This window comes from Macaca fascicularis, chromosome 15 (assembly GCF_037993035.2).
Source record: "Macaca fascicularis isolate 582-1 chromosome 15, T2T-MFA8v1.1".
NCBI classification, from domain to species: domain Eukaryota; kingdom Metazoa; phylum Chordata; class Mammalia; order Primates; family Cercopithecidae; genus Macaca; species Macaca fascicularis.
In genome coordinates this window covers 71,466,568-71,488,977 of record NC_088389.1, presented here as the reverse complement: position 1 = coordinate 71,488,977, position 22,410 = coordinate 71,466,568, and the positions used below count along the sequence as shown (strand labels likewise).

Below are 22,410 nucleotides of genomic sequence, written 5' to 3'. Positions count from 1 at the left end.
CTGAAATGTCAGTTCTTCCCCATAGCCTATGAGGTAAGGTCTGAAATGTTCAGTGTGGCTTCCAAAGCTTTTCAGACCTGGCTCAGTTGCATCTCAGTCCCTGCCTCCACACATGGCCCATGCTGGTGCCCCTGCCCAGATGTCTTCATCTCCCCATCTGTACTTCCAGCCAAACCCTTTCCAAGTGAAGCATTCTCTAAAAGTTGCTTGAGGTTCCTGACAAAAATCCCTGTATAAGGAATGTATCATATGGCTGTTTTTAAATTTAGTTGTACTCTGAAAACATTTGTGTAATGAGACAAAGAAAATTGTGTTCATCAGAAGGCACATGGGGAAAACGGGTTGGCCTGATAAGGCTGCTTCTGGAGAGAAATGAAGCCAGGATGAGGACTGAACTCTTTTCCCAGAGTGTCTTGCCTGTGAACAGGCCTCCTGCTAACCTGTCTTATCCACTGGAAAACATAGCTACAGCGCTTACAGTTTAATATCTTTAAGAGGTGCACATAAATATTTGAGGGCTTAAAAGAGATTATTGTCTCCAAAATACAAAGAGATAAACATGACAATTACCAAATATTTAAGTAAATATCTACAAATATATGGTACTTCTTTAATTGTTAAATCTAACATATTTCAAAAACATTTTGTTTCAAAATATTTTTAAAATATCTTCTTGTGCATGAAAACAATTGGTAACTTAAGCTGTCTTCCTTTTTAAGAATTCTTGACTGCATAGCTCCCTAGAAAACAGAGCCAATCATAAATTGAATGACATACTTACAGTCAAATGATTTCAAAAGCCCAATTATAAAGGTGCTTTTCATCGCTTGCTGCAAAAACTATATTTAATGTGAGGTGTGGGTGCACATTGATATGTTTGGTATGCTCGTGGGCAGAAGAGGACCTAAGGCCTCAGAAAATCCTAAAAGACCTGGTCCCATGTACAGCAGGAGGGTGCAAAGAGAGCTGGCATTAATAGAATGTGAAGCAACACAGGGGGAAATGGCAGAGGGTGGGTCACAGCTGAGTGGTCCATTTGCTGCTGCTCACCCTTCATGAATGAAATCTTCAAAACAGCTACAGATTCTGGAAAATGCTGCTTTCTACTAGATTTCTTGCAGGAAATAAGGCTTTGAGTCCAGGTGACAGAGCAACTAAGGAGTACCACGGCAGGGTGAGGGCCCATACCGAGCTTATGATGCCAAGCATTGGGGTTCAGGCGAAGTTCTTCCTGCATCTTTGAGGGGCAGGGATGCCCCAAGTGAGAATTGTTACCTGCATTTCATAATGTATGCTCTTCTGAAAATGCAGGTCCTCTCACAGTTGTCTGGAGCTAAGGGTGAGTTGAAAATAGAAGTGATCAGGAGTCTTTCTAAGGGCTCCCATTCAGAGGATCCCATTAATTCAGAGAAAAGTGGGAAGAGCTAATAAACAGCCATCACAGAAGGCCCTGATCTAACAAGGTCTCCCAGCATTTCCACAGCAGCCCCCTGTTTGCCAGGGAGGAGTTGAGAAGGTGGACTCTTTGCTTTCAGTTATAATGGACCTATGCTAAAAACAGAACAAAAAACTCAGGCGGGGGCAAGAAGCCATGGCAAGTGAACATTTCTCACTATGCAAAACTGATGAGTGGGAGGCAGTAAGAAGACAGCAAACTGAAGTGCATTATTTTACATTTATTTTTACTTTAAATAAAAAGCATAAAGAATTTGAAAATATTTTGTTAGCCTTCAACCTTGCAGTCACTTTAACCTATCCTCATTAAAGAGCCACCATAAAGCCTTCATGAGTAGCGGTCCCAGGCTAATTCCCTTCTGTTTGCTTGTTCCTGTGCATTTCATGTCTGCCCACCTCCTGAGCCTTGCACCTGCCCTGTGGGTTTGGTGCTTGCACAAATCACCCCCCCTACCCCCGGCCTCCTCTGCCCTGCCCTGAGAACTCAGCATTCCATGCATCCTCAGGCTTTTTCTGCAGGCAATCAAACCCAGGCATGGGCTCACCAGGGTACCAGCTAGTAAACTACATCCACACAGTCAGGTTGAGGTACCCACTTTAGAAGGGGACTCTGGGACATGTAGTACAGTGACCATTGTCTCTCAGTTAATGGAAACTTGACTCCCAGCCTTTAACTCTGACAACACATGAACCACCCTGGAAAATTGGCCTTGCCAGTTTTAAACAGACCATGGATCCAAGTTTGAGACAAGTATTTTCCGTGGGCAGGTGGATAGTTTCAGCTGGATGTCTCAAGGGCATCCAGTCCATATATTGATAATATATCAATAACAACAAGTATCATAGCAAATACTTCTATACATCACTTATTCTACAATATTAACTCATTTAATCCTCGAAACAACCCATGAGGTAAGTACTGTTATTATTCCTATCTTAACAGATAAAGAAGCTGAGAAAGGTTAAGTAACTTACCCAACAACAACCTGGCAAGGTAGGGACTGTGGAGCTCATTTCACAGAGGAAGGAAATGGGTTCACTGAGGTTAGGCGACTTGCTTGCATAACCAGAACCGAAACCCACCTCTGCTGGCTCTAAAGCCTATTTCCTTTCCAGGTCTCAAGGCCTCTCCAACACCACTATTTCTGTTAAGAGCTACATCTGTCTCCCAATCACAAAGCCCCAAATGTCAGCATTGCCTTGGGCAAATCCCACTGATTCTGTCTCTGGAATGTCTCCAATATTAACCCCTTTCTCTGCACTCCAGTGGCTCCTGCTTTACATCCCACTTTCATATCGACTTTTGTGTGAACCATCTCAAACTGATTTTACATCCTACATTCTCTTCCCTCTCCACTCTACCCTCATGGAAAATTACTCTTCTTTAAAACACAATTCTACAAAATGTCAACAGCAGAATTAACATGATATTGGTTTTTTCCCCCTTGTTATCTTCTGTTTATTGAGTTAAAGGCATTGAGAGTATATTCCTTTTGTAATAGGAAAAAAATGGCAGAAACAAAACACTATCTAATAATGTTAAGTCCTGTATGTATAAAACTCATCAACACTATTGCTAACCACATAAGTGCAAACTCACTGAGCTGAAATATTCAAGACTTTTTACAAAAGAGAGTCAAAAATCTATAATTTGTTCAATCAGTATTTCTTGAGCACTTGGTACACTAGGCTGGGTTTTCTGTAATGAACAAAAGATATAACTCTTCTCTTAATGGAGCTGACAGTCTGGTGGGGGAGAAGTCATTAAACACACATACATGACATACAATTACAAATTGTGCTGTGTGCCAAGAATGAAAAGAGCAAGTGCCACAAGACAAGACAATGGGCAAGAGCTAGTTTCGATGGTGGACCCAGGAATGCCTCTTTGATGAAGATACTTGTGCACAGAGATTAGAGGGATTCAGGGTGGCAGTATTAGAAGCAAGTCAAAGAGTATGAAGAACTTCCAATGCAGGAGGACCGCTAAGTGAGAGGACCTGTGTGTAAACCTGTAAGCCAATACCTATCTTTTCTAAGCACTGAAGTTTCATTTGATGAAATGTATTAAGGCTTTTAAGAAGAAGATCTGGAACAAGAAATCCAAACGATTAATAGGATAGAAAATTAATCACTTCTGCCTCCGGCTCAAATTCGAAGCATCCTTAAAAGCATTATGGAGCAATGAATAGAAATAACTTCCTGTGTCTTGAGTAATCACATCCCAAATGAACGGAGGCATAAGTGGATCAAGCCTAACTAAAGCTAGTTCTGTGGCATCCAAGTGTCAGGGTTTCATATTCGATTAAAACTTTCACCTGGCATTCAATGGCCTGCTTTCTGATTACATTCTAATTTTCCAGCTTTATGTTAGTTAGTTCTGGTCTTCTAGAGATGAGGAGCAGAAACCCACCCAGGTTAGTGTGACTCTGGGGAGAAGTGGTGCTTTAAGAATTTAATGGCAATAAAGAAAATATGAGGTTCATATGAATCTAAATAGCAGTTAAAATAGGACTTGGCCATGTATAAACTGGAAGAAGACTCAAGGCAGCTTAAGAATGCTTAGTGTTGGGGCCGGCGCAGTGGCGCACGCTTGTAATGCCAGCACTTTGGGAGGCTGAGGCAGGTGGATCACTTGAGGCCAGGGGTTCAAGATCAGCCTGGACAACATGGTGAAACCTCATCTCTACTAAAAATACAAACATTAGCTGGGTGTGATGTCACATGTCTGTAATTCCAGCTACTCAGGAGGCTGAGGAATCACTTGAACCCGGGAGGTGAAGGTTGCAGTGAGCCAAGGTCTCACCACTGCACTCCAGCCTGGGCAACACAGCAAGATTCTGTCTCAAAATAAAATAAATAAATAAATAAATAAATAAATAATTCTTAGTGTTGGGAGGCAATTCTCAATGTTTCTATAAGTCATGCCAGACTATATTTTCTGGGATATTTCCATAGCAAACAGCCTAGGAAACTAGAGACAGTTTTCCCCTGCAGATCAGAAGGCACATTTGTTTCCTGATCAGCATAGTAAAGACAGAGAACATCCCCTGCCCAGAGATCTGTTTACATTCCAGGGTAATAAAGTTTATTATCCTGGAATCGTCTGTCTCTGGAGGGGAGGATAGGCATGTCTCCTTATAAAACTGGGGTTTTCTAAAGCTCAGTGTTGCTTAGCTGTGAAACAGATCCCTATGTGCAGGGTATCCACCTAGGCTCACATCCTCATCACCTCCATGAGACCTGGCGGGGCCAGAGAGAACTGATGATGCAGACATAATGCTCATGCTGTCTGATGTACCACGAGTAATAAACTAAATAGGTGCATTTGGGTTCATTATGTCCTTTCCAGCTGATCTAGTAGCTTTCCACGCTAAACTGCTCCTTAGGGGCTGCTTGGCCACCTGACCCTTAGAAGCAAGAGTTCGAAGACTTTTCACTTTTGTGTATGCCATTAAAATGACTCAACTATTTATATAGATTCTTCATGTACATCTTTCTCACCCTGATGCTATGATCTCTTCTCTGCTTATTGATTCTGCTATGATATCATCGTGGCTTCTGCCTTTTTTTGGTCTTGCTCATGGTCTTTTATGTGCATCCTTGTAGATTTCACTTCTGACTCTCTGATAATCTTTACTTCCAAAACCAAACTTCTGAGAGAAATAACCTATTGGGCCAATCTGTCCCTGAATGGACAGAGATTTTCAAGGCAGGCCAGTCCCTAGGTCTGCCAGTATGCAGACTGGCTCCCCTTGAGTCAGGTGACCATCATGATGTTTATTTATCTGCTGTTTCAGTCTCACACTTGCCCTACTACATTCTGCTCTGTGTTTCCCCTGCAGCTGGAGGTCTGCAAACAACTAATTGGTTTCCTATTATGTTGTATCCATGGGAGGCAGAGGAGGGAGAGCATCAGGCAGAATAAAGAGAGACTTTCCTGCATTTAGCTCTAACATTGTGATAGCTGCTGTAGTAGCAGTAAGGGTAGGGGTGACTCAAAACTCCAACCATATCACCTAACTCAGCACAACATTCAACCCAGTGGATATCAAGGTACACTGCAAACATAATGTTTTACACAGAGATCCAAGATTAGTATCACATCTCTCTTTTTTATTTATTTATATTTATTTATTTAATTATTTTTGAAATGGTGTCTCACTCTGTTGCCCAGGCTGGAGTGCAGTGGTGCAATCTTGGTTCACTGCAGCCTCTGCCTCCCGGGTTGAAACAATTCTCCTGCCTCAGCCTCCTGAGTAGCTGGGACTACAGGCAAGTGCCACCACACTTGGCTAACTTTTGTATTTTTAGTAGAGATGGGGTTTCATCATGTTGGCCAGGCTGGTCTCTAACTCCTGACCTTAGGTAGTCCACCCGTCTCTGCCTCCCAAAGTGCTGGGATTACAGGTGTGAACCACTGCGCCCTGCCTGGTGTCACATCTCTAAAGGGGTCATGGCATACCCATCAAGTAGCACTGACAACCAAACAGGATGCCCCTTTGCTTATCTAGAACACTATGGAATGTGGTCAGCACAGAAAGGAGACAGTGCAGCTTACATAATGTACACATTTCAAGGCTGCCTGTGCTCACTTATGTCATGCCAGGGCTGGCAAATTGACTGGCATAGGGCTATACCATTCCATGCCAGGGGCTCAAAATTGTTCCTACTTATTCCGGAAGGACTGGTAACTTACACAGACTAAAAGAGTGAGACAAGATGTTTCAAGTGATAATATCTAGTGGGGATTTTAGATAATTATGGCTCCTACTGTAGTTTTAGAAAATGTGAATACTGCCTCCAGGTCTTCTTCCTAGCCATTTTGGGTTTGCTTTCCAGCTTTTCTCTGGTGCTTCATACTCACTTTTTGCACTGGCATAGCCTTTTGTCAACAGTATTTCCATTTACTTCTACTAGTCCATCTTTCTCTTTCACTTGTGGTTTTCTTCCCTTGTCATTTAAGCATTCTCAACTATGCATAGAAATCCAACAGAAGCCTTTTGTGTGGGGGATTCCCTTAGTCCCAGGCAGTCCTGAAAGCAGCAGGTGCCCCTGCAAAGGCTTCTGTCAGACCTTAAGACTTATACTCAGCAGCTGCTAATCCTGAGCTCTCACTTAAAAAGCAGTAAAATAGACTTCAATCAAAAACAAGTACAGTGGGGGTTAACTCCTTCATCTTGAGCTCAAGCCACACTTGCCTTGAAATTTTCCAAAAATTCACTAAGCTAATTTCTCTCACCATGGAAAGAGAGAAAGGCTATGTTGCTGGTATACAATGCTGCCTGTGATGGAGGTGGTGAGGCATACATTTCCCTAATCAGAAGATAAAGGCTAACCGTGTAAGTGGGTGGGATGGGGGTTGGAGGTAGCTTGCACGGCACTGGAGTTACAAGTAGAAGCACAAATTTTCCTGGCTGGAAACAGGCCCCTAGAGGGAAACATCACACCAAATAAGGACATAATTTTTTTTTTTTTGGGTCCAACAGGGCACGAAGGTTCATTATCGTGTGCCAAGTAATGTCCACGTATACAAGAATACACAAACTAACTTCTTATGTTATCAATACAAATGTGTCTCTAAAACAGTCATATAAGCTAAAAAAGAAAACAACTATTAAACTTGACTTTATATTGTTTATGGATTCATTCGTATATATAGTAAATGTTCTTTAAGATGGTGAAACAAGATATGAGGACAGCTACTTAAAATTCAAAAGAGCCAATGTGCCTCTTTTGCCCACCATTGTGAAATGGTGATGCAGCCAAATTTCAATCCATCAACACACTTCTCCTCTGCATTGCACACACAAAGCATCACCTGGCTGGGCTTCTTGTTCAAGGTCTCTGTAAAAACATAGAATTCCATAGCATTACTTTAACAGCAAGCATATGGTCCAACCCCCTACTACAGATGGGTAAACTAAGGCTCATGGCTTCAGTGAGCCAACAGGTATAGAGGACCACGTATCAGGCGAAGTTCTAGACCCTGAGGAGACAAAGATGAATGAGACACAGTCCTTGTCCTAAAGGTGCTCATGGTTTAGTGAGAGAGATTTAGATACAGACACACACACACACCTGCAATAAAATATTAAAAGTATTATTATGTGTGTTTGTGGAATTATGAGATTCCTTGCAGATTAAGAAGCAACTAATAGTGTTTAAGAGAGGGAGTCAAGAAGAGTTTCCCATAGGAGATGAGATTTGAATGTGGGCCATTTAAAGATGAGTAGGAATTTGTCTGGTAGGAGACAAGAAAGGGCATTTGAAGCAGTGGAAAGAGCATGTGCAAAGACATGTAGTGTGATAGCACCTGGTCTCTTGGGGAGGAAGCTAGGGTGGCTCAGGGGTTGGGAGTAAGGAGTGGGAGAGGAGGTCTAGATGGGCTCCATGACTTGCCGTAAGGTCCTACAGCAAAATAGCTCCAAAGCCCACCAAATTATGTTTCTTGACTCTCACTCCAGTGCTCTTTACACTGGACCTTGATGCTTTTAGCACCAATAAAATGTAGCCATGTGAAACTAGAATCATTTTTAACATAATAAATGCCATCGATGCTGTAGGCACAATGGGTAGCTTAAGAGAGGGTCTGAGGAAAGCCCAGAAAAGCAAATTCGAAGGAGAAATGTAACAACAATGACACCTACCAGAATAAAAAGAGTATTTATCAAAGCCCTAGATAGCACATCATACAACCATTTTTTTTTAATTCAGAAAATAAAGGATACTAGGACAGAGGAAGATGATAATAATAGTGATAATAATTGCAACAAATGGTCCTAGTGTCTTATACTTTAAAAAATCCTCCTTTGTATATATTATTTCTTCAGAAGGATGAGATAATTATGTAGTTTGGATAAAATTAATATGCAATCCATAACTAAAAAGAAGAAGACATATTATTTACAACTGTTCATCTGAAGCTATCACTGTTGTCAAAATATAAATTAGATGCCTTCATGATGAGGAATTTGGCACCAGTTCCACATAAGCCAGAAGGTTAGAAAAATAGAAAAACGAAGTGTATTCATGCTATTTACTAAGGGAAAAAAAGTTTTCTTCACAGATGATGGGAGGCTTTGAAGTTGTGCAAGAGAGCACAGCAACCAACAAGGAGAAATGAGTGTGCAGTGTACTGTTACAGTATTTTGGGGCCCACATTGAATTGGGCACAATAAGTCTATTTTCTGTCCAAAAAATGGTCAAACTGTTTATTTTTAGAGATTACAAGAAGATATATATCAGTATCAACCATCCTTTTTCCATATTCTAAATTAGAAAGATAATTCCTTAAAAATCAATATAGGCGGCCGGGCGCGGTGGCTCACACCTGTAATCCCAGCACTTTGGGAGGCCAAGGTGGGTGGATCACAAGGTCAGAAGATCGAGACCATCCTGGCTAACATGGTGAAACCCCGTCTCTACTAAAAATACAAAAAACTAGCCGGGCGTTGTGGTGGGCACCTGTAGTCCCAGCCACTCGGGAGGCTGAGGCAGGAGAATGGCGTGAACCGGGGAGGCGGAGCTTGCGGTGAGCCGAGATCGCACCACTGCACTCCAGCCTCGGTGACTGAGCGAGATTTCGTCTCAACAACAACAACAAAATCAATATAGGCATTTGCCTATGTTCTAAGCACCTTTATTTGATATCACTAATTTTATAGGCATATCTCTTTTAAAGTCCTGTCTGAGATACCTAAATGGAAAGTAGTTTACTTACTTCCTTGCTCAAATTGAGAATCCTTGTAGCGAAGAACAAAGAATTTTGCAAATGAGATTTGAGAGTGGAGAGGGACGTCCATGACATCTTAAGAGCAAATTGCAGGGTAGATGCACATAGCTGTTTGTGCCTGTTTGTATGAGGAAGGACAAAGCTGTGGAAAAATATGAGCCAGTTTGTGGATGCTGGTTCCCACTGTGGGGTAAAAATGAAGGGGGAATTACAGAAGATATTAACTGTTTCTTCATATATCCACATAAGGTTCACACCATTATAATGATCATAAAATGTCACACTTTTCCTTTAATTGAATAGGAAAGATTAAATAGAAAAAACTTGACCAGAAAAATAAACCCTAAGAATAAAGATTTTTTAAACACTAAAGAATGGATTCACCAAGCATTCCCTGAGCAAAATGTATTCCACAGCAAAGAAATAGGCCCAGGTATCAAACAGGTAGTCTGCAAGCCAAATGCAGCCCAAATGACTCCCAAGGTGAGGTCTACCTAAAGGTTTTCAGAAATGAAATTCATCTAATATCTAACACCACAAATTAGCAGACCAATAGGATTTAACCATTTACCAAAATTGCATCTGGGAACAGATAGCTGCCAGGCATGCTAGCAGGTTTAAAGCAATTACTAATTGCATCTGCAGCAGAAGGTAATTAACTCCAGTTTTAGAGCTATTTGGGTTTAATGTACTAACTTTCTGTCATGAAACTGACAGATAAAAAGAAACTAAGTATGAAGCACGCTTTCAGGGATATGTCTCCAATATTTGGGAGTCTGTGTGTGTACTGCAGGGGAAAGCACAAAGCTTTGGAACAAAGCAATCCTTCATTTACATTCTGGTTCAGCTATTATTTGCTGTGTGGCCTGGACATATCCCTTAACTTCTATGAACGTCTGTTTTCTAGTGTGCAAAATGGGGATAAGTATTCCTATCTTACAGGCTGTAGAAGGAAATGATTAAGATCATATACTAAACTACTTAGCAGCTACACTTGGCAAGCAATAGACACATAATACAGGAAGCTATTAATACTAAATCATTCCAGTACACATTGATCAAAAGTGGGCTCACTCTGCTCAATGTACGTAAGAACATACATTTGGGTTTTTTGGTTTTGTTTTGGTTTTTGAGACAGAATCTTGCTCTGTCACCCAGGCTGGAGCGCAGTGGCGCGATCTCAGCTCACTGCAACCTCTGCCTCCCAGGTTTAAGTGATTCTCCTGCCTCAGCCTCCCGAGTAGCTGGGACTACAGGCACGCACCACCACACCTGGCTAATTTTTGCATTTTTAGTAGAGACAGGGTTTCACCATATTGGCCAGGCTGGTCTCGAACTCCTGACCTCGTGATCCACCCGCCTCAGCCTCCCTAAGTGCTGGGATTACAGGCGTGAGCCACTATGCCCAGCTAAGAACATACATTTGTAACAGTGCCACCTCTCCCTGTATTCCACATAAGAGTTGTGATCATGTGACAAATTTTGGATCCTGAAGATCTTGTTAAAATGCAAATTATGATTCAACAGGTCTGGTTGAGGTGATGCATTTCTAATGAACTGCTGGTGATGCTGATGCTGCTAGTCTGTGGGACACAATCGGAGTGGCAAGGTTCTCGGGTAAAACAGCTATATATTAAAATAAAATGGGCCAGGCAAGGTGGCTCACAGTGTAATTCCAGCACTTTGGGAGGCTGAGGTGGGAGGATCACTTGAGCCCAGGAGTTTGAGACCAGCCTGGGCAACCTGGTGAGACCTTGTCTCTACAAGTGATTTTTAAAACTTAGCTGGGCACAGTGGCATACTCCTACAGTCCCAGTTATTCGGGAGGCTGAGGCAGAAGGATCGCCTGAGCCCTGGAAGTCAAGGCTGCAGTGAGCCATAATTGTACCACCACACTCCAGTCTGGTGACAGAGTGAGACCCTGTCTCCAAAATAAATAAATAAGTAGATAAGTAAATAAATAAATAAATAAAATGAACTGAGCTGAGGAAGTCAGGAGGGACTGTGAGGCAGGGTTAGCTACGCCATCCCTGTTCCTGCATGCCTGGGGGAGATTTCCACCACAGCTCATGCCACACTGTATTAGTTTTCCCATGCCTGTTCCACTAGTCTGGGAGCTCCTTGAAGACAAGGAACCCATCCTGATGACCCCAAGGGACTGCTGAACTCAATTCAGACACTCAATTCAGGCTATGTGTAAATAAATGAATGAAGTAATGAATCCATGAATGTATGAAATTCAGGTAATGAATGAAATTGAGGGAAATGACTGTTGGTTAGTGTATTAAAGTCTAAATGGGTTCAAACTTCCTGTTTCTGAATTACTGGACTAACTTCAGATATTACCAGTATTGAGAGTATTAAGTGCTTTATTGAGTTTGATATCCATGCAAGAGAACTATCCAGAAAGAGTAATCCTGGATATTCACTTTAGAAATATAAAGCTTCAAGAGTTCCCTTTACTGTAACACACAAAAGAAAGACCCAGAACTCCCTTCTCCTCTCAAGGGACATCTCCTATCCTGAAGGAACAGTAAGTACAGTTCCCAGCATATCACCAGGACAACATCTCTTACAAAACAATCATGCTGGCAGCGTATTATTATAATTAGCATAGATTCCCTTCTAAGGCATGTAGAAGCGTTCTCTCTCTATGCTATATCAGTTTAAAGGTTCTCTAAGCAATATCACTAAAAACAAGCAATTAAACTCTCATTACTTTTATGACAAAATACAGCAAGTTTTCCAACTGAGTTGTCACATCAGTGTCCATTTTCACAATTAACTCATGTTGTGTTTACATGTTTAATCCTACTGCAGGAACAAGTGGAGATTAAATTTGTCAAGTAAACCACTGTAGCAAAGTCTGGTTTTATTGCCAGGAGTAAGAAACCTGTTAAACTCAGAAGGACCACTGAAAATGTTAAGTTTTAGGCCGGGCGCGGTGGCTCAAGCCTGTAATCCCAGCACTTTGGGAGGCCGAGGCGGGCGGATCACAAGGTCAGGAGATCGAGACCACAGTGAAACCCCGTCTCTACTAAAAATACAAAAAATTAGCCGGGCGCGGTGGCGGGCGCCTGTAGTCCTAGCTACTCAGGAGGCTGAGGCAGGAGAATGGCGTGAACCCAGGAGGCGGAGCTTGCAGTGAGCCGAGATCGCGCCACTGCACTCCAGCCTGGGCAACAGCGTGAGACTCCGTCTCAAAAAAAAAAAAAAAAAAAAAAAAGAAAATGTTAAGTTTCATTGGACAACAATAGGAAGCACTTGCCCAAACGTGATCTGTTTACATAGCATGCATTCTTCTGATCACAGCCTCAGGTTCTTTGGTCAGTTCAGGGCCTGACTTCCTATGGCTGTTTTGTTGCAAATTGGGACGTTATATATAAGGACAGTACAATATCAACTTCTAAACTTCTCCAGGTACATGTAAAAGTTTAGTTCTAGAGCCTAAATATTAAAAAATCTGGATGTGGTTAACTGTGGTTCATCTCAATACAATAATAGGACTCCAATAAATATGAGACATTCCATTTATAATAGGGAAACTGTAATTAGGTGTGTTTTAAAATTTAGCTCTGGTTTAATCAAGTCATCCCAAGCAGTACAACATATTAGTCTTTGTCAGTAAAGGAATCCATCCACTCTAAACTCTCCCTAGGCTTCTGAAGAACTTTAAAATTGTTCATTAATTAATGCTTTCAGCACTCCTGCGGCCTCATTATGCTGTTGTTATTAAGCATTTTATTTTCTTGGTCCCAAGGGTTCCCAAAGCAAATACATGTTCCCCAGCAGACATTTATGTTTTCCTCCAGAAGAGTTGGTTTTCCATTCATGATCTAAAACAAATGTTAATTAAAACGATGGTTAATATGGCCCACACTTTTCCCAAACATTTTCAAAGTTGGCAGCATTCCACTCTCCTCTTCCTATATTCCAAGAAACTCCAGCAAGTGATTAGTCTTCTTCGTAGAGTAAAAATATCTAGACAAAAGCAGTCAAAGAATATTCTGAGTAGCTTCCCAGAAAGATATGCTTAGAAAAGCTCCCTGTTTGAGGCTGTCATACATCAGAAAGGTTCAATTCCTACCACCTTTGTGGAGGTCACTTTAAAGGCCAACTATCTTTTGACTCACAAATCACTTCTGGGAAATTTTCCTAAGGAAAAATCATGGATTTGCACAAAGCTTGGATGTGAAAGCTTGTGAATGTCTTTATTACAACATTGTTTATTATTTAAATTCAGAAAAACCTAACTTCCCAAAAATCATGGAGTATCCATATTATGGAATTCTATATAGACGTGTGAAAAGCTTTAATAAAATATTTAAAGATATTAAAATATTTATGATTTAGTATTATACACATATAAGCAGACAATGAAGAATAATTTCTAGAATTATCACAATTTCCTAAAAAATATAATACATATTTGACTGTAAAGAAATAAACTCACAACTTAATAACAATTACGTCTAGGTTCAGGTGATTTTAATTTCTTTTCTGTACTTTCCTAAATTTTTGTAGTTTTATATATTCTAAATTAAATACACATTACTTTGTAATTAAAATATAAAATGTTTTCCTTATTTCTTTCTCTTAGCAATGTGAATATAGTCTTCCTACATGGGGAATTAATCACTAGATTAGTAGGAAATTAATGAAATTAACGATGGATGAACAAAAAGTTAACTTACCACATATATTTGGCTTTAACTTCTTGTATGTAAATAAATTCCTCCCAGTAGATTCTCTACCAACTAGCTCCAGTTTCTACTAGCTGATCCTTGTTTAGAAGCAGTCCACTGATTTTTAGTAAATCAAAATGAAACTCCAAGAAAGACAAGAAAATGAAATGTGACAAGGAAGCTGGCCGTGGTGCTATGCACACTGATGGAAACCATGAATATGAATAGACGGAGCACTTGGACAGCAGGATAATGGAAGAGGGAAATGCTATTCATTTGACAGCTGCCAACTCCCCCTCCCTGCACTGTCACTCCCCAGCTGCCCACCCCCTTCTCCGGGCCTTGATTCCCAGCCCACAGAAATGCTGTGGTGCATGTAGCCTCCATGGTGTTCTCACACTCCAAAAGCGCAGAAGATAAAAGGCCACTGTGTTGAAAGCTTGTGCCTCATAGAGTAACAACAGTGCTAAAAGTGCTTAAAAATACGTTACTACTTTTCATATCAATCACGGCGTTTTCCAAACTACTCCCCAATCTACTGTGAGGTACAAGGGTGAGCATTGTTTAATTGGCTTTGGGAGTTGTATGAGCTGTGCGAGGCCTTTAATTAGAGGAGCTGGTGGAATAAGCATGTGATGTGTGTGTTAGGGAGGGGTGAGCTGGTTCTGCCATGGTCTTTGTAATCCCTTTGCAAATGCACTTTTGGACAAACTTAAAAGAAAGTAGAGGAAAGTTAGAAGAACTTGCTTCTTACTAAAAGAAGTTCAAGGTAGCAGTACCCTAGGTTTTGTTCGTGTATCTAATCTCTGAATTCAAATACCACTTAATAATGGTGCTTAAACTGTTTATTCTCAATGTCAGAATGTTCTCATCTAGGTCAACAGAGAAAACCTTGATTTGTAGTACTGGGGTCTCATCCTAGAGACCGTTGGTGCTGAGGCACATGCACCATTGAAAGGGGAAAGTTATTCAGTGCTAGCAGCAGTTGCTATGTAGAGATAAAGACCCGACATTGCTGGATCTTCTGATTCTTTAAGAGTAATTGGAAATCCATTTTTTTATGTGAAATTTGTGTTTTTATAGGTTGATGACTTAAAAGAAAAATCAACACTTTCTATGAGCAAACAAAACATTTCTGTAGGCCAAAATAGGCCTGTGGACCTCTAATTCAGGAAGAACAAGATCTTAACACAAGATATTTGAAGCAGATTTTAAAGTGCACCAAATTTATCTGTATATGCATAAATTATTATCCAATAAATTCAGTAGAAAAGAACCATGAATTTAAATTCTAAACTGCCTGAAAATGTATCCAAATCAGCTCCTAAAATCATTTTGGGTCTATTTTTCTCCTTTAATTAAAATAAGAATAATCTACTAGAGTTTTACAATTTAAATATTGACAATTGTATTTATTTTTGCACCTCAGAGCCACGGCTGATATATTTCTTTTATGTATGAAGAGTCTGAGGAACAAAGAAAAATCATGGAAAAGCCAGAGGATGAAGCTGGAATGCAAGAGTCCTGTCTCTTTATGATTCAACAATCAAATAAAAATCTTCTCTAAAGAATGACCAAGAAAGCAAGCTTATTAGGTTCATGAACAGAGTCATCATATAAACAAATTACTTTCATAATAGTCCCAGTAAAATGATCTCAGGTTCTTTTTTAAAACTCACGGAAAGGAAATGTGTCAGGTTAAGACACCTTTATCTGTTTTTTAACAACTGGAACATTAATCATATCTAATTCAATGTATATTTCAAAATGAGTAACTCAAATATTCACAGCACTGTCCAAATTAATGGACAGGCCCCATTTCCTAGGACTGATACTTAAATATTTACTAATTTGCTTTCCACATTGCCATTTCTCGTTAGAATGGCAACTTCTAGTTTGTGAAGGAAATGAGTCATATTCCATGCAACTATCCCACCTTCTGAAGGACAAGTCACAGCAGGAAATGAATGGCTTTTGGTTTTTTTCCTGCACTAGTACAGGAAAACAATGTATCTAATACTGAAGGATCTGAACTTTGGGACAATCACTTTTTCTAGATATTGTTTGCAACTTTCAAAACGTTCTTATAAATTAATGTAAATTAAACAGAATTATAATTTTGCCATTGTTTTATGTTGAAATGAAATCTATAGCTATCACTAAATGTTTATGAATTTTTCATCTACAATCAACCTTTCAATTAGTCTTATATAAAGTTGGTCTCAAGTTAGATTTCTGTTTTTTACATCTAACTTAAATATATCTTGTGGTTAAATGCTGTGGAAGGTTTGACTAGACCTCAGAACTATCAAGAACTTATAAATAATGGTTAAAAATCACCATTAAAGTGTGTATAGCAGAAACCCAGAACTGAAATTCACTTGAATTGAGTCTGGTTCACCTTCTTTAGTTTCTTTCTGTATTTCAAATTCCCTGTGCTAGGTGGAGGGTTTGGGGGAACCCTGTGACTTACAGATATATAAAGTGTCTTGTGAGAAATGCAAAATTCCTTCGTAGAACTGCCTTATCGTGCTATCCAAATTACAGAAAGTGCAAACAAGTGTCCTTACTTAGACGAAAGGCTACAGTAACCAAAACAGCATGGTACTGGTACCAAAACAGAGATATAGACCAATGGAACAAAACAGAGGCCTCAGAAATAACACCACACATCTACGACCATCTGTTCTTTGACAAACCTGACAAAAACAAGAAATGGGGAAAGGATTCCATGTTTAATAAATGGTGCTGGGAAAACTGGCTAGTCATATGTAGAAAGCTGAAACTGGATCCCTTCCTTACACCTTATACAAAAATTAATTCAAGATGGATTAGAGACTTAAATGTTAGACCTAAAGCCAAAAAAACTGTAGAAGAAAACCTAGGCAATACCATTCAGGACATAGGCATGGGCAATGACTTCATGACTAAAACACCAAAAGCAATGGCAACAAAAGCCAAAATAGACAAATGGGTTCTAATTAAACTAAAGAGCTTCTGCACAGCAAAAGAAACTACCATCAGAGCGAACAGGCAACCTCCAGAATGGGAGAAAATTGTTGCAATCTACCCATCTGACAAAGGGCTAATATCCAGAATCTACAAAGAACGTAAACAAATTCACAAGAAAAAAACAACCCCATCAAAAAGTGGGTGAAGGATATGAACAGACACTTCTCAAAAAAAGACATTTATGCAGCCAACAGACACATGAAAAAATGTTCATCATCTCTGGTAATCAGAGAAATGCAAATCAAAACCACAATGAGATACCATTTCACACCAGTTAGAATGGCGATCATCAAAAAGCCACGAAACAACAGGTGCTGGAGAGGATGTGGAGAAATAGATTTAAAGTGTCCAACTATTACACTGTTGGTGGGAGTGTAAACTAGCTCAACCATTGTGGAAGACAGTGTGGTGACATCTCAAGGATCTAGAGCTAGAAATACCATTTGACCCAGTGATCCCTTTACTGGGTATATACCCAAAGGTTATAAATCATGCTACTATAAAGATATATGCACATATATGTTTATTGCAGCACTATTCACAATAGCAAAGACTTGGAACCAACCCAAATGTCCATCAATGATAGACTGGATTAAGAAAATGTGGCACATATACACCATGGAATACTATGCAGCCATAAAAAGGATGAGTTCATGTCCTTTGCATGTACATGGATGAAGCTGGAAACCATCATTCTGAGCAAACTATCACAAGGACAGAAAACCAAACACTGCATGTTCTCACTCATAGGTGGGAATTGAACAGTGAGAACACCTGGACACAGGGTGGGGAACATCACACACTGGGGCCTGTCTTGGGGGTTGGGGACAGGGGAGGGACAGCATTGGGAGAAACACCTAATGTAAACGACAGGTTGATGGGTGCAGCGGGCCACCATGGCACATGTATACCTATGCAATGAGCCTGCAGGTTGCGCACATGTACCCTAGAACTTAAAGTATAATAAAAATAAATAAATAAATAATAAAAATACAACACCAACTACCACAGGACCTTTTAAAAAGCGCTGTTTTAGGGCTGGCCACAGTGGCTCACGCCTGCAATCCAGGCCCTTTGGGAGGCCGAGGTGGGCAGATCACCTGAGATTGGGAGTTCCAGACCAGCCTGGCCAACCAACGTGGCAAAACTCTATCTCTACTAAAAATACAAAAACTAGCCGGGCATGGTGGTGGGTGCCTGTAATCCCAGCTACTTGTGAGGCTGAGGCAAGTGAATCCCTTGAACCAGGAGGCGGAGGGTACGGTGAGCCAAGATTGCCCCACTGCACCCTAGCCTGGGTGACAGAGTGAGACTCTGTCTCAAAAAAAAAAAAAAAAAAAGTGGTATTTGTGAGATAGGGATCTACATGAGCAATTTAATGTACTTCCAGCAAGGGAAAGTAGGGAATCAAAACTGTTAGGGCAGCCTTTTGTTTGCTTGACAAAAAAATAGAAGTTATTAGGCAAAAGGAATTTTAAATATTACAGTTTGTTTTACCTGTAGTCCTTGATGCTCTTTCAGGAAAAAGAAACCCACTCTCAACAAAAAGGGCAAAGACTAGAATCTGATCCTCTTTGTCTTTTTGCCATCAATTCACCTCTCTTATTTCTTCCATATATACACCATCCTTCTCCCTACAAATTTGATAGATCTCCAGTTTCTAGTCATGATTTGCTAAGCATAGTGCTGCAAGCTCTACTTACACACTTCACTGCCTACAAATGAGACAATGAGAGAGTTCTCCATTTCAAAACCACAACAATCTTTATATGCTCAGGTCCAGCACTTTAGGAGCTGGAGTCATTGATCTAGGTCTCCCATACAATATCAAACCAAATAATATTTAATACTGATTCCAACTATCTCTTCCCTATTCATATACTTATTTTAGGATTTAATTTATCTTTCACTCTTTCTGTGAAGTCTAGGGACTGGACAGCTACCTCTTTAACTTGTCATCCCGTATTTAGCATTTTACCTCTGAATAACTCACAAACTACAGTATACCCCACACTGGATTAAAGGTGTGCATTGGATATAGTTTTTAAACACACAAACACCTGTCAGCCAACTGAGGACTGTTGTGTGAAGACCATAGTCCTGAGATGGCCAAGTACACATCAGGTGTCCCTGTCTTCCCCAGGAACACGGCCAGGGCAGCCATCAGGTAAGCATACAGAAGCTTTTCTGGCTTCAGAATCTTTCTTAACACAGCCTCTCCAAGCAGCCACTACTGAAGGGTCAGACTTGGTCCTCCAGATGAAAAGCTTTTGTTGTGAGGCCTCCAAGCCCTCAATCCACCAGGATGCCCAAACTAAATTCTTACAGACGGGAGTATCTTCAGTCTTTCTAAAGAGAATGTCACAAGAAGGTAGGCATGAATCTCTTTTTATCCAGGTTTTAGCCTAAGTGTTAAGATCAGCAATTTTAAAAGATGGTGTCAGCCCTTTGTGACAAAGTCCTTTATTATCCTGTTCATCTCCCTGCTGAATTCTTAGCAACCTCCCTCAGAGATCTGCACTTTTTCTTGGGGGAAAGAGGTAGTTTCTCAAAGCCATAAGTGTGAGTTCAGAGAATGAGAGGTGCTGACTTCATTGTTTCCCAATTCAGTGAAGCAGGAGCTGGACTTCAGGCATCTAACTCTCCTCGAATAAAGAGCTAGGGGTGACTAGACTGGAGAAAGAACATGACATACGTGTGAGGTCTAAGAACCAGAAGAAAAAAGGAGGGCAAGGGAAGGACTGGGAGTTGAAAAAATTTCAACATGCCTTTACAAGGTAACTATATTTTACTAGAGGAAAAATTGACCACAAACGTCAAATGTAGTAATTTTTCATTTCAAGTTCTTGTCCTCTCCATCTGCTCCAATTCAGAGCCCAAATGCCCTAAAAGGGCGAGATAAGATAAAGTAACGAGACCATCAACTTCTCTCGAATTGACAAGTAACCATAAATGAAAATCAAAGTGGAGGCGGGTCCGGCCCCCACTGGCTGCTGTTCTTTGGGAAGGAGAGGTGGCCACTGTTGTAGAAGGCAGCCCTGCCTTCTCCATCAGCAGCAGCCTCAGTCAGCTCTCCTGTCCTCCTGTCTCTTCTTCCTGCATACTTTGCCCCAGATTCTGACTTGAACCTTGCTAAAATATTAATTAGCCCTCTGTAAAGTTTGACTGTCCAGTGGCACTAGAATCACAGAATAATCAGTGTAGTGGACCCTGTGATGTGACATTAGATTCCTTTTGGACTAGGGTATTTATTCTCCCAGTTGAGGGTCTCTCAAAGAAGCATGCCTAGTTAGAGAGCCACCTCCCTGGAGGGAGTTGCCCTCTGGGGGTTGGGTGACCCACAGCCAATGACTGGCTGATGGAGGAACATAAAGGCCTTGCCCCCTTGCCTTAATTCAGGACCATGCTTGAGGCTGTCCGCGCTCCAGAGCCCCCTGTGCATCACAGCCATCCTCTCCCTCTGTTCCATTCTCCTGCTTGCATTCCCCTTGTGGCCATAAGCAGTCCCTAATCAACCTCTTACATGAGAATCACAGGGTCTCAGAGTGAGATTCCCAGACAACTGAACTGTGACAATCAAACACAAAGTACAAATAGTGCTTCATTATCCTTTGCTCAATTTTAAATTCATACATTGTTTACTGACATCCGTAATGCTTGCATCTGCTACATTTACACTTTGGTATTCTGCAAACACACGAGGACATGGCTAGGCTGACTGTCCCCCAGTCTGGTGATAACAATGCTACTGCAGGATTTGCACCATGATTTTAAAAACGCAGTTCCCTATCCACTCAAGTTTTTTTATGACTCTAAGATGGGATAAGTAGAACCATAATTACAGGAAAAAAAATGTGGGCATTGCAATTGTAGTCCAAAGTGTTGGAGCATTCACATTCGTGGCCTCGGCAGTCCCATTTGCCTTTGTGGAGGCTCTATTTTCCACCTCACTTTAGCTATGATTTCTGATATGCACCCATTTCAGTGAGCACAGTTTAAATGACACCCATCCTACAACAACCCTGTTCAAACTTCAGTTACCACAGGATATTATATTAGTTAACTGGAAGAAGTATGCTCTTCAGCCCACACTACATAAATGACAGATACATAGCACAACCAGTGGCCAATCACATCACTTCTTTCAAAGACTGTCAGTGACTGACCTGGTCACTGCACATCTGAGCAGTAGAGTGATACTTGGTCCTGGGGCTTGGGGAGATAAAGGAAGGACAGCAAGAAAGCAGGGCACACCAGCCAGAAGGCAGTTACAGCTGACCTCCATCCTGAACAAGAGCAGGGTCTTAGAAGGGGTCTGGGAGCATGTTAATCCACCCATCTTCAAGCACAGGAAAATTGGGACCAATATCAAACCTCATTATTCATTTCCCATCCCTTCTTTAACACATTACCACAAACTTAGTGGCTTCAAACACCATAAGTTGATCTTACAGTTTGGAGGTCAGGAGTCTAAAATGGGTGGCAGGGCTATGTTACTGCTGGAGGTTCTGGGAGAGAATCCACTTCCTTGCCTTTTCTAACTTTTGTAGGCTGCCTGCATTCCTTGACTTGTGGCCCTATAACATGCTGACCTCTGCTTCTGTCATTGCATCTCCTCAGACTCTCACTTGCCTGCCTCCTTCTCATAAGAACCCTGTGGCTACACGGGGCCAACCCTGATAATCCGGAACAATCACCCATTTCAACATCTTTAGTGTATTCACATATACAAAATTTCATCTGGCATGTAAGATAACATATTCACAGGCTTTATGGATGAGAATGTGGACACCTTTGGGGAGCTATTATTTTACCTACCATACCCCATCATGTTTTTACAAGTGACTGGTGTTCTCCTGGACAGTGTCTTGCATTCAGCTGCTAGAATGACAGGGCTGCCCGCAAACATCTGTGTCTGTACCTAGACCCCCCTGGGAAAGGGCAAGAGTGAAAGAACGATGGCCTGATGTTCCTGCCCCAAATCAGCTTTTCCCAAAGGGCTGCTTAAGACTCTAGTCCCTAGATACATTCTACATTAAAACGTACCACTTTCCCGTGAATGTGGGAAGTACTGCATTCACACTCTCACAATTCATATCAGCATAACAAAGATCCTGAGATGTTCTGCGGTAAAGAAACCTCTTTGACTTGCTTAACTCTGAGTTTTCTAAATTTACTTTTACCTAAAATAAATTAAGGAAGAGGTTGGGAATGCTGTACTGGCTTATACTCCAGCTCTGGCCAATGCCATGCAAACAGTTCTGCGTGAAGTCCACAGACCTCTCAGGCCCTCTTAAAAGCTTAATGCATGAAGCTGTCTTACCAGAATTATATTAATTCTCCTTGAGTGGTTTCTTCTCTTGTACCAGCCGTTGGATGCACTTTGGCAAACCCTGAAACTGGCTATTGACTCACACGTGCAAAGTATATGAAGTGACACATTTTTCAGGTGTCTCAGCTCTGCCTGGAAACTCATTTCCTGGAGAGCCATTTGTTTTTTCCTCTCTCTTCCTTCTCTTTGAC

At 41.0% G+C, this 22,410-nt stretch overlaps 1 protein-coding gene across 3 annotated transcripts in view; it reads right to left on the bottom strand.

The window, feature by feature from the left end:
• MOB3B (MOB kinase activator 3B) overlaps positions 1–22,410 on the bottom strand; it is a 202,616-nt gene that overhangs the window by 155,986 nt on the left and 24,220 nt on the right. Inside the window, exon 1 of one of the 3 annotated variants that reach the window (XM_065530433.1) lies at positions 13,885–14,101. The exons of the other annotated variants lie outside the window; for them this stretch is intronic. The gene's annotated coding sequence lies outside the window, so the exon portion shown is untranslated. Of the gene's footprint in view, positions 1–13,884; positions 14,102–22,410 lie in introns of those variants that run through there. 3 annotated transcript variants of the gene reach the window in all.